The following is a 16,784-nucleotide window of genomic DNA, read 5'->3' on the forward strand; positions in this document are numbered from 1 at the left end:
TCTACTGGGGTGACAGTATGACATTGTTCTGCATTCTGTCCATCAATTGTTCTTTTTGCATTTTTCAACCCGAGTGAGACCGGTATGCGCAGATGTGGGTCCAGTGCTCTCCATGCCACTGGAGTCAAGCTATCCTGGCTGATGAGGGGTGAAGCCACAAAACTGGTCCTAGGATGTTTGTTTCCAGTCCAAGGAGGACCTGGCCTGGCAGTTCGGGCTGGACTGTTTTCATTGGGTCCAGGGTCAAGACTGATTTTAAAATGGCTGGGTGCAAACTAGAAGGGCATGGGGTGCAAAAAATGATGGATTTAGGCCCAAATCTCTATACTGGGGGAATGTATGACATTGTTCTGCCTACTGTCCACCAATTTTTCTTTTTGCATCTCTACTTGTGCTGGCAGACCTTTGGGTGTCTAGCGCCAATTCAGGCACTCTTGCACTATGGTGCAAGGCTTCCTGTGTTGCAGGCAGGATTGTTTTCATGCGCGTAGGGACACCTTGCTTCACAAAAACAATCCTTTAAGGCATTTTCCTCTTTCTCTGTGTGGTGAACAATGCAGTACATGGAGAAAGAGGGTGAGATTCTTCAATATTGATTGAACAGTGTAATTCATAGAGAATATAGCATAAGCACGTAGTTGACATGAATGGCATATTAGCATAACATTTTAATACATACAATACAGGCTGTAACACTATGCATACACAATGTACACATAGCAGTAATTTTATAAGCATGCTGAATAGGAACGATTATAATAGAGGTAAGCAGAATTATATACCATGACATCTATGATCTTGTGGGATGCACAGAGGTGAATATAAAGGATTTCTCACTCAACCATGAGGGAGGTTGTATGGCTTACTGTGGAGGATCACCTTGGTGTAATGGAGAAATGTATATATCTTAAGGAGGCAGTGGGAAGGAGCAGTATCCATTAAGTAGTTCATGGAGGTTTGTATGCAAAGTCCCTTGCATCCAGTGCATTCCAAATTGGGTATTGTGAAGCTCTCCATGGGGATATTTGGAGAGCAATGTTATCAGCACCCATAAGGAAAGAGAGCCACTCCTGCCATTTAAAGAAGGAGACCACATTGAAGTTTTTCCAATTGCATAGGATAAGTTTTACATGCTATGCTAAGCATTAATCCAAGAGAAACCAATCACTGTTGTTCCTAAGATGGGTATCCAGAGGGCTCAGTAAAATGTATGAGAACTCTCTTGTGGGGAGAATCTTTAGGGTATGTGTGATGTAATCAAAAATTTTAGCCCAGTAGTCTTGCAGAAGGGGGCAGCCAAATAGCATGTGCTCTAGGGAGCCCTCATTTCTATTGCAGCACCAACAAAAGGGAGTTTTAGAAAGGCTGACCTTGAAGAGTCTTGCAGGAGTCCTCTAAGTCCTGTTATTAACATGAATTTAGTTTGTAATAGTGTTGGTGAGATTTTGTGTGAAAAGGAGGATTTGTTAATCACGGGTAAGTTGAAGGCAATCTTTGACTTGGAAGGTTCGGATTCCCATTTCTGTTGATTGCGAGACAGGGATTTGCTTATGTTGGGCAAGAGGATTTTATATATATGTGAGACTAAGTGTCCTACCCTGGACAAGTGGCATAAGAGGGTAGTGATGTAAGGGCAGTTACCCAATAGATGAAATTTTTTGTAAGCCCTAATTTAAGCTGAAGGATTATAGAAATCTAAGTCAGTAAGATTGAATTGTTTTGCACGGATGAACATGGTAGCGGGGAAGCGTATTAAAAAATGCCTTGCACTAGGTTAATGCCTTTGCACGACCAGTCTGACCAGTAGAATGAGTAGCTGTCAATTTTGAGTGGTTGTGCCATAGTGAGGATAAGTGGGTGTGTTTTATTTTGATCTTGAGGCGTGAGTCTAGGAGTAGGATGTCTCTTTTGGTGTTCTGTATGATGTTTCTAGAGTGTGGTAGGAGGGAGGTGTCCATCGTAGCAATTTCGGCAAGTGGGATGTTCTGTATGAGGGACTTTTCTTTCATCACCCAGAGCGGTATATATGATGGGTTATCAATAAACCAATGTGCGCCCTGTTTGCAAAGAAAGGCCGTTTGTTTTCTGAAGATGGGTAGGAAGATGCCCCCTTTATTTAGTTGGAGCTTTTACATAGAGATTCTGGACTTCTTTTCCTGCCATAAGAACTTGCTGAAAACTTTATCAGTGTTTTTTAGAAGTTCTTCTGATAGGAACATGGGCAGCATACTAGTGAGATAGTTAACAAGAGGTGTTAACATCATCTTAAGGCCCTCTACTCTACCCCACCATGTTAACAATTTGGTAGACCAGGTGTCTAGGATAGAGTCTATTTTGTTGGATAGAATGTTTTCGTTAATATGCAGGGTGTGATGAGAACATTTGTGAATTCAAGACCTAGAAATCTGATAGCCTCAGGTTGCCAGGCTAGACCTGATGAGCCTAGGATGCTTTAATCACCATAGCGGCTGAGAAGCTTTACCTCAGAATTGTCTTTGTTTAGAGAATACCAGGATATTTCTGAGAAGTGTTATGTGGTATTCATAAGTGCTGGGATTGAGGTTGATACAATTAATACATATTCTGCGTAGGCAGCGAGATTGACATTGTAGTCATTGAAGGAGATGCCAGAAATGTCCTTATTTTCCCGAATATGTTGGAGAAAAGGATCCAAAGCTAGGAGGAACAGGGGGGTGAAAGAGGACAGCCTGCTGTGCCCCCTGCTTTAGGTTAAAGGATGGGGAATCTATACCAACAGCTCTAACTCTAGCGGTAGGATTGTGGTAAAGGTCCATTATCATTTTGATCAGGTTATCACCCAAATTACATTTTTCTAAGATGGCCTTTAGATATCTCTAGTCCACTTTATCAAAGGCTGTTTCCACGTCCAGTGTGATGGCCACCGTGGGGGAGTCAAGGAGTCTAGCTTTTTCTATGACATGACATAACAGGCTCTTGTTGTCACTAGAGAGCCTGTGTTTTAAACACCCAACCTGGGATGGATGTATTAATTTTGAGATGTATTTTTGGATTCTACATGACAGGATTGATGCATACATTTTGCAATCAAGGTTTATTAGTGATATTGGTCGGTAATTTTTAGGTAAAAAGGGATCTTTACCTTCTTTGGGATTGGCGATTACGGTTGCTTCCGCTGGTGTGCCAGTGACTTGGCCAGCTTCTGAGAAGTGGTTAAATAGCTTCATAAGTGGAGACAACAGCGATGGTGAGAACGTTTTGTAAAATTTTGCATTGAACCCGTCAGTGCCTGAGGCTTTATCTGATTTCAATTTGTTAATCGATAACATTGCCTCATTTACTGTGATCGGGTCATTTATTGATGAACTCTCTTGGGCTGTAAGGATAGGGAGAGTAATATTGTTTAGGTAGTCCTGGCATTTTGAGTATTCTAAATTGGAGTTTAGTTCATATAACTCTTTATAGAAGCTCATGAAAGTGTCCGCTATTTTTTGTGGATTAGTGATAATATTACCTGTTTTGTCCTTTATGACGTTAAAGGCGAATTTCTGCATTTAAGATTTTAGATATGAGGCAAGGGATTTGCCTGCCCTGTTAGATTTGCATAGTTTGATGCTCTTTTGTTTGTTGATCCATATCCCTGACCTCTTACTAATGATTTTATTGTATTCATATTTTCTGCTAAGGATTTTATTAAGAGTGTCATCTTCTTTGTTAGTGGTGTGTAATTTTTCTAGTTCTGCAATTTCTTTCTCAAGTTTTATTAAGTTAGAGTTATTTATTTATTCATTCTTGTTCTAATCCTAATTATTTCCCCTCCTATTGTTGATTTTAGGGCCTCCCACCTTGTCAGGTCAAGTGTCTCGCCAGCCTTGTTTTTCGCAAGGAAGTTAAGGATTGCATTTTTTATTATTTGCACATTGTCTTCATCAGCTATTATCTCATCGTTGAAATGCCAATTTGATTGTTTTTTCTGAGGTGCGGGGTCAGAGATTGACAGTATTAAGCAGGAGTGGTCTGAGATCACCCTGGGTTCGATTATTGTATGATCTACCTTACATAGTGCATTGTTGGAAATCAGAATATAGTCCATACATGAGTATGATTTGTGGGGAAAGGAGTAAAATGTATAGTCCCTTTCTGCTGGGTTTTGGATTCTCCAAGTGTTAGCTAGATTACATTTCGAGCAAATTTTCTTCAGGATTTTGTGCAATTTATTAGGAGTTAATGAAAATCTAGAGTTTTTGTCTCCATGTGGGTCTATAGGTAGGTTGAGGTTGCCTGCTAGGATAATAGTGGCTGAGTCTGGGATTCCTTCGGGTAATTTTTAATTAGTTTGATAGGTTCCATATGATTAGGGACCATAACAGCTGGGGAAGATATCAGAATTTATCGGAATGTAGGATTCATATTTTCAGAGGATATAGAGAGGAGGGGTGTTAGTTTCTCTGTTTAAAATAAATACTTTTTTGTTCATGTGGGTAAATATAATAATAATAATCATAATCATCATCATCATGTTTATGGATAAACTGCTGGTGGCTCTAACTGGCCTAAAAGATATCACGGGATTAACAAGGTACTTCTTATTATGAATGGATCATGGAACTAGTAAACAAGGTTTATTCTCATTCTTCAACATGAGCTAAAAGATAAGAGTGATTAGTAATCCTAGCATAAATCAACACAGAGTTGAGAGTCATTTACTAAAATTATTTTCATGAAGATTAAATGCTCTGAAGGGGTTCACTTTGACAGAATCATCAGAAACATTGCGAGTCTGTTGGGTGTTGACTGGATAAAAGTACAGACAACCTATCCTTTAACTACCATTTTTATAGTTTGGTTTCTGTACTATGATCTACCTTTCTTCCTATGATAAGTAGGTTTCAATGAGCAAGTTTGTATTTTTTAACTGGTCCCTTTATTAGTTTGTCTTTGCTTGCTTCGCATCTGCCCAGCCAAGTATGATAGCAGTTGATGGTGGAAATAGATAAGAACCCAATAGATTACTCAACATGGTTAAGATTTCCATGAATGGAGATTTGATACGTTAGGTAGAAGTCATGAGGGAGACAAACAGAGCAGTCAGTAACTCCATGAGTATGTCACATCATTCATGGAAACATGTGGAGTAACGTAAGCTATTCCAACAGTCTTTAACAGCCCATAGACCCAAATTAGTCAATAGTTACTGAGGCTGAAATTCAAAATTAAGAGGACACGCACAGTTTCAAAAAGGCTCATAGTAAAACTGAACACAAATCATGCTTTATGATAATTTATACAAATGCTGCATGTGCATTCTTCTAATATTGTCCGTCTTGGGAACAGGGTTGAACCACAGAGCATGAGCTCCATGGAGAATCCTTGTAGAAGACAAGTCCTGTGGATTGATGAAAGAAAATCAAAATAATTATGAGTCAAAGTAGGCATGATGTGAGAGGAGTCAAAAAGAAAAGAGTAGCTGCATCAGCTGCAGTACCATGAACCATGGACAAATCTAGTAACGTTTCAGGTAGTTCTTGTGATTGCTACTGACATTCAAGAATATGAATGGAAGGATAAGCATCAGAGGCAGGCATCTTGTTTTTTCGGGAAACAGAGGCATGTCTTACAGACTTATGTCCAGACTTAGATATCGGCAGATGGGGCACTCATTCACAACTCATTGTAAAGTCTTTGGCTGATCTGAATTAGTTTTCTTTCTTTGTCATGATTTGACAATCAGTATGCAGGCCAACATGCCTGTCTCCTTCACTGTCTATCTGTGCCGTGAGCATTGTTCATTGTAAGTTTATTTATATGAGCTGTACACCAAATAAAAAAACAAACCTTTTTTTTATTTTTTAAATAAAACAAACATTTCTATTTGTCTTACTGTTAACTTTTCCTAATCTGGATAGGAGAGTTCATCTTCAATTTCAGTTAGGTCATCTCGACGATGATCACTAACCACACTACTGATATCCCTCAAAGTTTTTGAGAATGAAATAATTATTGCTTTGAAATATTGTCAGTCTCTCCATGTTTTGAGGAGTCAGACCGGTTTATCTTACAATGTCAATTGCCCAGCTGAACTAAACACCCACTCCAAGTATATACTCTTTCCAGGACATATATTATCCATTTTTGCCAGTCTTCCGAGTTCTGGCCATTATTCCTTTTTCCCATGCCATTAAGTAAATGACTCTTGATCCAAATACATTCCTGTTTGGTCAACCAGGTAGTTTTGCATCATCTTCTCTATCATCATAGTGGTTGCAATTTACTGATTCAGCATTTTCTATGTGTGTGCACTTGTTATTACTCCTCGAGCATTCATCATAACCCAAACCACTGTAGAGGTTGAAAACAATGCTAGTGGTGTTGTTGATTTAGTAGCAGGTGTGTCTTCTGTGAGTGGTACATTTTGTGTTACCATTGGTAACACAAAACATGCTTCTGGACTCTGAGCAATTTAATATTAAATAAAATGCATGTATATGTTGATTTATATTTTCATGTTTAAATATTTACAAAAATATCATTTAATTTAAAAAAAAAAAAATCAATGGAGGTATATTTTAATTCCATATCTTCATTATTTGCTATGGAAGTGTGTTGAAGTATCAGTGCTGAACTTACTTCAACTCTGAGCTGAAGTATGTTTACTTCTGTTTGGCTGTCCTCTTTGGCTGTAGTACCTTTAGAAGTGATGCTGTTTAATAGGAACAGGCTTTTTTGAGTGGGTGCACATCCTTCCTTTAACCCCTCCCTACTATTCACTTAATCCCTCCTTATTCCTCCCTTGGCCCCTCCACTTTAGGGGTAATTCATCATAATTTCCCAGCCAATCCCCTCTTTTCATTCCAAATTTTCAACTAAAACATATACTTATGTGTGAGGAGACTTCACAGTCAGCAAAGGAATCCCTCTACAGAAATTGATACTTCCACATGTATGTTTTTGAGTGACATTTTGCACTACATTAGTAATAATATTGTAGTGCTATTAAATGTGCTACAAAATACAGTTTGTTTATTGTCCACATTGTCTGTAGCTTGAAAACATTTCCATATGTCTGTTGTGAGTTTGACAGTTTGAATAGCCCGTCTCTTCATTTCGCCACTCTTCAACTATTGAAGATACCACTGTGTTAGAACAGCAACAGTTGAAAAGTAGACCTGACTTGAAAGCATCGGGCCCGATTCACAGAACTAACTTAAGACAAAATCCTAAACTTACTACCATTTTGGTATTCACAGAAGGCACTTACTCATTTTGGTATTCACAGAAGACACTTACTCACTTTGGTATTCACAGAAGTTAGGAGTCCTAACTTTAGGACTCCTAAATGCCTTCTGTGAATACCGAAAGTCTTAAAATTTGGATTTTTCTCAGTTTAGGAGTCCTAAAGTTAGGACTCCCAACTTTACTACTACTAAACTGAGAAAAATCCTAATTTTAATGCTTTCGGTATCCACAGAAGGCATTTAGGAGTCCTAAATTTAGGAGTCCTAACTTTACTACTACTAAATTCAGAAAAATCCTAATTTTAAGACTTTCGGTATTCACAGAAGGCATTTAGGAGTCCTAAAGTTAGGAGTCCTAACTATACTACTACTAAACTGAGAAAAATCCTAATTTTAAGGCTTTCGGTATTCACAGAAGGCATTTAGGAGTCCTAAAGTTAGGACTCCTAACTTCTGTGAATACCGAAATGAGTAAGTGCCTTCTGCGAATACCAAAATGGTAGTAAGTTTAGGATTTTGACTTAAGTTAGTTCTGTGAATCGGGCCCATCCAATTTGGACAGATGCATCTCCCTGAATTACAAATAACACATCTTCTTTGACCAAAAAGAGAGGATGTTAATTCCAGCAATTTTGGACTGCTTTCAATGTATAAATGGACTTGCTCATTGGTTCAGTGGTTCAGCAACTCTTTGCTAAAAATTATGGGCCAGATGTACGACAAAGGAATTTGTGACTCACAATTTGCTAGTCGCAAATTGGTATGCACAACAGTGTCTGTGACACTGATTGTGATTCCCAACAGGGTTGCAAATTGCAGGCCTCATGCATATTCATGATGCACTCGGAATTTGCGACCCCATTGGGAATGGCTGGCCCTCCCAGGTATGGTGGCCTGCTGGGCTCAGCAGACCTCCATGTCTGGGACTGCTTTTCAATAAAGCAGTTTTTTTTAATGCAGCCCATTTTCCTTAAAGGAAAATGTGATGCATTTAAAAAAATAAAAATGTAACTGCCTGCCCTTAAAAAATATTTTTATAGCCAATCACAAAGGGGAAAGGGTCTGTTTGCGAGTGTTTCTTCGAAGGGTGTTAAACTGCAACTGTTTTGCGAATATACTACATTATACATAAATGACAACCATATCCTTCAAACTACTATAATCTGCCACAAACATAAGTAAATATACCAGGAAATATAGATAAAGAAAGCAAAGAAATTATCGAAAACAACATGGGCTCCTAAAGGGCAAAAACAATCAATGCTCCTAAGCAAAAGTCTTTAAAATGGCATAACATTATCACTATTCAGGCACATGAACTGGCTCATAAAATGGTGATCTTCCATATGGTACCCAAAGAGGGAGATATTGATAAAAAAAAAAAGAAAAAGGTGCCGATTACGATCCTGTAAAAAATGTCCCCGTACAACTCGTATCCGGTCTTTTTACCGTACAAATCGTACAAGTGCCGTACAAACTGCCAAGTACGATTCGCATGGGAAAAAGTCCATACGAATCGCATTTGGAATAATTCCCCACACGTCCTCGGGTCGGAAAATGTGTCCGACACGTCCCCGGATGATTTACCGTACAAATGTGAAAAGTGAAGTCCGACCGCGCAAGTACGATCCATCCCGTGCGTCCGATGTTACAACCGTATGGAAAAAACACTGTCCGCACCGAACTCCCATAGCAACCATGGAGACATGTGCCCACATATGCGCTGAACACCCCCCCAGCCCCTGTGAGTACGCGCCGTACCCCCCCAGACCCTGTGAGTACGCGCCGAACCCCCCGTGTATGTACACCTGTGTACGTATGAGTCGAACCCCCACCCATGTACGTACGAGTCGAACCCCCACCAGTGTATGTACACCTGTGTACGTACAAGTTGTACCCCCACCCGTGTATGTACACCCGTGTACGTATGAGTCGAACCCCCACCCGTGTACGTACGAGTTGTACCCCCACCGGTGTATGTACGGTGCATATCCCCAGCGCTACGCGCTGGGGGTACGCACCGTACATACACAGGTGGGGGTACAACTCGTACGTACACGGGTGTACATACATGGGTGGGGGTTCGACTCGTACGTACACGGGTGTACATACACGGGTGGGGGTACGACTCGTACGTACACGGGTGTACATACACGGGTGGGGGTTCAACTCGTACGTACATGGGTGTACATACACGGGGGTTCGGCGCATACTCACGGGGTCTGGGGGGGTTCGGCACGTACTCACGGGGTCTGGGGGGGTACAGCGCATACTCACGGGGGCGGGGGGGTACGGCACGTACTCACGGGGTCTGCGGGGGGTACGGCGCGTACTCGCGGGGGCTGGGGGGGTACGGCGCGTACCGGGCCCCCTAATCTGTTCGTTTTGCGCGTACTTCGCTTTTCCTGCACTTTTTGGGTGTCGTAAAAATATTGCTGTCCGGACTGCTGTCGGTTCGATTCGTACTTCCTGGGTCGTGAAACGCTGCCTGAAAGCGTCCCAACGTCACGTCGGAGCATTCCCGGATCACATTCGTATGCATATTTTCGTCGGTCGGTGTTTTGTACGACTCGTACGGAAATGGTGTTTCCGTGCGAATCGTACTTGCATGTTTGTGAAGTTTTACAACCGGGTACGAGTCGGACGGAGAAAAGCCTCCGTCCGACGGTTCGTACCCGGTTTCTCCAGGATCCTAATCGGCACCAAAATGTGCCACCCATGAAACATACATACACAAAGCTTCACACGCATTTGCACACACTGTCTGTAAAATGGTGGTCACCCACATTGCCTACAAAGAAGAAGGCATGGGGAACAAAGAGAACAAGGCAGTCCTGTTCTGGCTAAAGGTGCTTCTTACCCTAGCAAATAATTGCAGCATTGCAGGCAACGGTTTACCAGGTATATAGACAAAATGTTATTGGCCCTATCTAAGTACCTTTACCCACTTCCAATTAAGCAGGAATAATATTCTTTTTTAAACGCTTTACCTACATTAAAAAAATAATAACAGCACAGCTACACGAACACTCTCAGGAAAGATTAACACATCAAACATGAACAGAAAAGAAAAAATATCTCTGCAAAAGACTTTTAAAAATAACAGAAAATTACATTCATCAACCATTTTACACATGTAAAAACTCTGAAACAAAATGATGGGCAAGAATAACGTGCATTGAGAACAGAGGAAAAAGCCTGGCTTCCTCTGTTTTGACTCCAGGACCATCCCACGCTAGCCACCAACAGGCACATGCAGACAAAAAAAGAATTTGGCATGAATTCACAGCCTTCCTCTAGCAATTTGGATAATAATAAAATCTATCTTCCACAGCAGTAGTGAGAAAGTGAAAAATACATTAAAATCATACCAATTGCCTACTGGAGACTAGCCTCCAAATTGTAAAATACCACTGTAGAATGATGGATTATCACCAATTTGGACACAAGCCCAGGCTTTCGCCATCCCAAAATGTCAATTGCCCTTATATGCTTTAGCCAGCCACATGAGACCCTTCCTCTACCCAACTACTCCAAACTCTAGGCCATCTAGCAGAAAATAAACAAAATGAAAAAAATGCACAAATAAGGAATGCAAACAGTTGTTACTGGCCTCACTCAAACAACAACATTTTTACAAATTGCTGCACTGAAATTAATTCATTTTCCCCAAACAACCTACAGATATCACAGTTGGATGATGAAGCAGATTTTTCAGCTAGAGGATGAGTGTTGTTTTCCCCCACAGAATTCAAATCCAAAATGACCATGGCACTTTCACCTATAAACCTAATAACATTTAAAAATTTGATTTTGTACTTAAAATGACCCAATTGGTCGAATCTGATATAAAAAACAACCCATAATTATTTTAAAGCTATATTTAGCTATACTCTCGTTAAATGAATGCTTCTCTTAGTATTAATGACTTAGGAGCTCATTATGATGGTCGGAGGATCGCCACTGCTGGCCCGGCGGTGTCGATCCTCCCACCATCACAATGAGATTTACCCACCGCCGAATTAGGATGGCGATGGGTATCACGGCGGACGCAAAGTCCGTCCGCCGATTTTCCGCCGGTGGCAATTCTTATGATTGCCTGCCGAGTGGACCAGGGACACTAATATGGTCGCGGTGCCTAGCAGGCACCGTCCGCCATATTAGGATCAGGGTATTGGACAGGCCTTCCATGGCGGCGATGCTGATATGGAAAGGCTGGCGGGGATTCGCTTTGGGTGTCTTTTGCGGGCCCCCTCTGTGGGGGGGTAGGGTGTGCACCTTGGGGGTACCCATGGCATCCCCCTGCAGTTCCATGCGCCAAGTGGCAGGCACCACGTTATGCCTGCCATGTGGTGCAGGGAAATTCAGTGCATGCTCTTTTACCATTGCAGACGGTGCTGCAGGCAGCAGCACCCTCTGCAATGGTAAAAGGCCAGGATGCACCCGTCATTATGGCGGGCGCATCCTAATTGCACTGGTGAGAGCGCCACATGTCTGGCGGGTGGTCCCATCATCATTATGATGGCGGGCAGACTGATGTCCGCCAACCATCATAATGGGCCCCTTTGTTCCTGTACTCCTGCATCTCTTTTTCATGACATGGTGTGATGGCATACTCTTAGGCAACACACATTAAAAATGTAGAAGAAAATGCTTGCTGTTATGCAATTATAAGTAGCATAAACAAATTAACACCTGGATCTACTAATTTGTTCATAATCTGAAGGGGGGTCATTGTGTAATTTTCAGGCAGCTCCCCATCAGTACCTGTTGTCTTCCCTCCTTGCATTGTCCCAAGTGTGTCCTTCAATTTGCTCTTGGCAAATGGTCGTTCTATTCCTTCTCTTGTATCAGGTGTTATCACAGAAGCCTTGCTCTTCATAGGTAGACATGTCCTGCATCCAAAGCTTCTACTTGTGATAGACTTTTTGTAAGTAGTTCTGAAATATGGCATTTATAGCTCCATTGTCATCAGTCTCTGTCACTCTATTCTTTCTGTTTCATTTTCTCTCTAGAAACAATGTCAGCATTCTTTCAAATATGCCCCATTCTTTGACTCTAAAATTTGTAGGAATATGAATCCTGTCTGTTGTATATATCCCTCGTGAAATCCCAGCTATCATCTGGGACTTGAGATGCAATGTCCGAAGCTAGCCCCCAACCCAAACTAGTGTGGCTATAGAGATCACTACCTTCCTTTCTACGTAATAAGTGTCATTTTAATTTATTGCTAATCCATTCATTCCAAAGTAATTTTTAATTGCTTCATAGAATTTTGTGACACAATCTGGGCTAAACATATTATCAACTCATAGTGTTTGTGCCACCAAAGTTACATAAACTAGAAAACAGGGTAGTAGTGGTTCCTCTAGAGGAATTCTACCGCACGTCGGTGCAGGTAACACAAACTCAGGATGTGGCTCATTTGAGAACTTCGATGGAGGAGGAGGCCTATCGAGGTCCCTACTGATGATACCTTTTTGCCAAGATCCGTAGTCTGAACACCGCGTGTTTGACAACACAAAACAATACATTTCACCTTATCAGAAACGATAAACAATACATTACGTCAACTATGCTGTGGCGCAGACAATTTTAATGGATGAAACGTGGACGCCAACTGGGGAAATGAAACTTACCCTTTGTTTTTTTCGCAAATTCGCTCTAAACATTTATTGATTCATGGATATGAATCGAGGATGTCATGGTAGCAGAATTTGAAGGCCAGGGACGTCTAGACAGTTAACTGTTGATACTGCCTTGAAAAAGCCTTTCATTAGGCGAAACACGTGTCGGATGAGGGATGAATCTATGCTGAATGGATTAAGCTGTTGTTTTGCTGGATACAGTGAAGAATAAATCATCAGTTGAATTATCAATGATATTTGTTTTCCTTCCTGGGAAGAGTGATCCCTTATCTTGTAATTTGTGATTTTACAAAGTATATTTGAATTATCTATATTTCGGTTATTCACAACTTAATGGTGTATGGTACTTACCTATATGAGTGCTTAACAAACGGTTCAATTGTATACATATAGAAATAAAATGTTGATCTTAGGATTTACTTTCCAGAGCAAAACATTGAGCCTCAAAGTAACACTTTGCACTACTTTCCACTACTTTGCATCTAGATACAAATGAATTTGCTCCTAAAATGTATGCCTTCTTATGTCAGGTGCAATGTTAGAGAAACTAACTTTGCATGTGTACTGTGCTATAGAGCACACACAAAGTTATATGTCTTACACTATGTCAAAGCACAATATTTTGTACTTAAGTTTTTACCTTCCAGCACAACCTATAGATTATCTCACATGCACACCTTTAGTCTATTGTGCAAAAGTGTCTGAATTTGAGCAACGCAACTTAACGTGCACCAACACAAGGATAGAGAAAAACAGCACCATACCTTAGTAGATGTAGTTCTATTCTGCTTTCTTCCTTCCTTTCACACAATTGTAGTTGATGTTGTGTATTGCTTGAAGCCTTTGGAAATGTGTTCCTCTGTGTCTTGTCGAGCCTTCTCCCTCTTTCACCATATAAGGATTCTTATCCTCTTTTGACATTGGATTCATGTTAAAATTAATAATCATCCAATAGGACTCTGTCCAGGTGTACAATACTAATTAATACCATTTGCAGCTGCCAATATGTAAAAAATAGTGAAGACTACTATAGAATCCATGATGTAGTGAATGTTAGATGTAAACACAATCATCTGGGTATCTTGCTCTTCATGTGCCTAATGTGTAATTATTTTATGACGTTTCATTGTAGAATAAGGGGCCGACTACAATGTTGGTCAGAAGTGCCTACGCGGTCCTGTCGGATCCAGTTGCTCCGACAGCTGCATCATGATGCCCAAAACCCATTACTTACCGACTGAATCAGTTTCTCCAATTCTGACTGGAAATTCCTACTGTGAAACCATCGGAAACACCAAATGGAGCTGTTTGGAGTGACTTCCGACCCCGGAACCACCCACCCCATTATGATGCGTATTTCCAATGCGCCAAATCTGTCGAACCAACTACAAATTTCGTCACAGCATAATTCATGTGACCTGTGCTGTGCAGCCATTGAGTCAATCACACATGACATCCCTCTACTATACTTCTATGATGAATATTGCAACCCCAACTAAAGCGGTTGTCGCCGCCGGCAAATAAGAAACCTACCCCTACAGATTAATGTAGAGTATGCAATGTTCCTTTGCATGTTGACCATGGCAAATGAGGGAATGTCATCATCAGGTATCTGCAAACTGATCGGCAGATACTGGGAGAAAATATTTTTTTACGTAAGAACAGGAAGGCCCATAGCCACACATATCTATGTATACCGAATTGAAGAGATGAGTACACCACAGCACACAAGGAAACATCACAGGGCAAGAGAACCTCAATGCACTCACAAAAGTGTGTTCACAGAAATATATGCACTCTCACCAGGGCTGCACCTACTTTCATCATTTCCCCAGGCAGAACCTGAATATCTGAAAAACACAAATAAATTAATTTCATAGGAAGTCACATTGCAGGAAGTGACATCATTTAATATAATCACCTTGCCATTTTACAAAAACCTTAGCAACATGCACCTTATGTGGTCTGTATAGCTTGTGATTACCCAACAACATGTAGAAACCCACATGAAGAAAGTGTCCAAAAATATGACTGATCTACCAAGAAGCGGTACAATACATCCACCCAATCACATGGAAAAGCTAGGCCTGGCTTGTTTACATTTTCACACCTCACTTTACCTGATGCACCAATTTTTCACAGATCAATACATGATACGAAACCACAAATTGACTAATACAGTCTAGCCTGTCCTGCCAGTCCCCCATCAGCTCAATCGCGCAGTACCACATCATGTGTCCTGATGAGTACAGCAGTGTCCAATCAGGCATCCTCTAAATCCTTTGCTCTCCATTATCTCAGTCTCACCGCAGGGCAGTGAGCCAGGTCAACATAGGGAGTCACAACCAGCTGGGGATGTTGGAAGTGTCAGGATTAACAACATGTGAAGGATCCAGCACAGATCCAGAGCAGGACTCAGACAGATGAAACCCTTACATACAATCCCTAGCATGTGTCTAGGTCTGCTTGCATGCACACCTCGATCATATACATAGGGACACAACTATCTTGGGGCCCAGTATGCTTTGCCATGCCGATTTTACATGCCCCTGGTGATTCCTGTGCCGTTCTTCCACCACTGTTCACTGAGGCAAGCCAGAAACACATGAGATAGGATACCTACATGTACAGTCAGGACATGGTATCAAACTGTCCCACTTGGAGTTACAGCACTCAAAAAGGTCCGAAGTGATAACAGTCCACACAGAGCAGGCATCAAATCAGCAGGTACATAAAGGATGGTTCATTATCCAAACCTTGGTGAAGGAAGACACACATCTCAAAACTAAGACAATTTCTTACAGAATTGCGTTTTCTGGCATTTGGCTCAATGCCTATACCTGCACACGAGTCACAAGACATTTCAACATCCAAAGAAAACCCTTACTATCAGCTCATTACCATGTACTGGACACAAATTGGGATGGATGTAACTCACCTCACAATTAGCAGGCAATGCAGATCCGGTAAGATGGGCGGAAGAAACATTTATCATTGAGTCAAGCATACCACAACAGAAACATATGGTACAACATTGAAAAACATGATAACCATAACAAGATAGATGAGCACAGAGGAATCATGGGCATTTAGAAGGTGAGCATCCAATATATCTCACAGTCCACACATAGGGGGTGAGATCATGACCACAAGTACAATAGCCGTTGTCAACAGTTGACATTGTAGCATATGTTAACTCAAAAGACACCCCTACATGTGACCAAAGGAGGAAATGTCAAGTAGGCAATCTGCCTCACATGACAGAACAGCTGATGTGCATCTAGGCAGGGGCAGGTTGCAGACACATTCATAGCACCCGCAAGTGAAGTGGCCACATGCCGTTAGGATGACATGAATTAGTACGCTGAGTGAGGGATGAGAGCAAGTCAAGTGAGGCATGAAAAGAAACTCAGATTAAACAATTATCATTCCAGTCTGTAAAATGAAGGGCTGTTTGCGCCAAACACATTGACATCTCAGCCTACTCCTAAGAGTCCCAGGTGAGGTGAGTTGTGTGTTGATTGTGCATCACCCTAATGCACTATGGATGAAAATCAAAAGGAGGTGTCTGCCCACATGGAGCTCTTACCAGTGACAGCACACTAAAGGCAGTGCTCATTTGCTAGGCTCTGTAGTCATTAGCATTTGTGAAGCCTTGGGCACCTGTCCACCTGTCCACGGGCAGCGTCAGCCCGGACTGGCATAAAGCATTTACTCTGAACTAAATCCACTCTACACCACCCCTGTTGCCAATAAATGAGGTTTAGGCTTGCATTGCAATGAGCCAAGAATGAAATTGTTGCTGTGCATTGTCATGCTGAATAAGTATTCATTCACATGAGGAGGCTAGAAGGGGCATAGGATGACCAAGCACAGACATATGTTGTTCACTCAGAATGTACTAACAGGACTTGACATAGCC

The sequence above is a fragment of the Triturus cristatus genome, chromosome 8 (genome assembly GCF_964204655.1).
Source record: "Triturus cristatus chromosome 8, aTriCri1.1, whole genome shotgun sequence".
Lineage (NCBI taxonomy): Eukaryota > Metazoa > Chordata > Amphibia > Caudata > Salamandridae > Triturus > Triturus cristatus.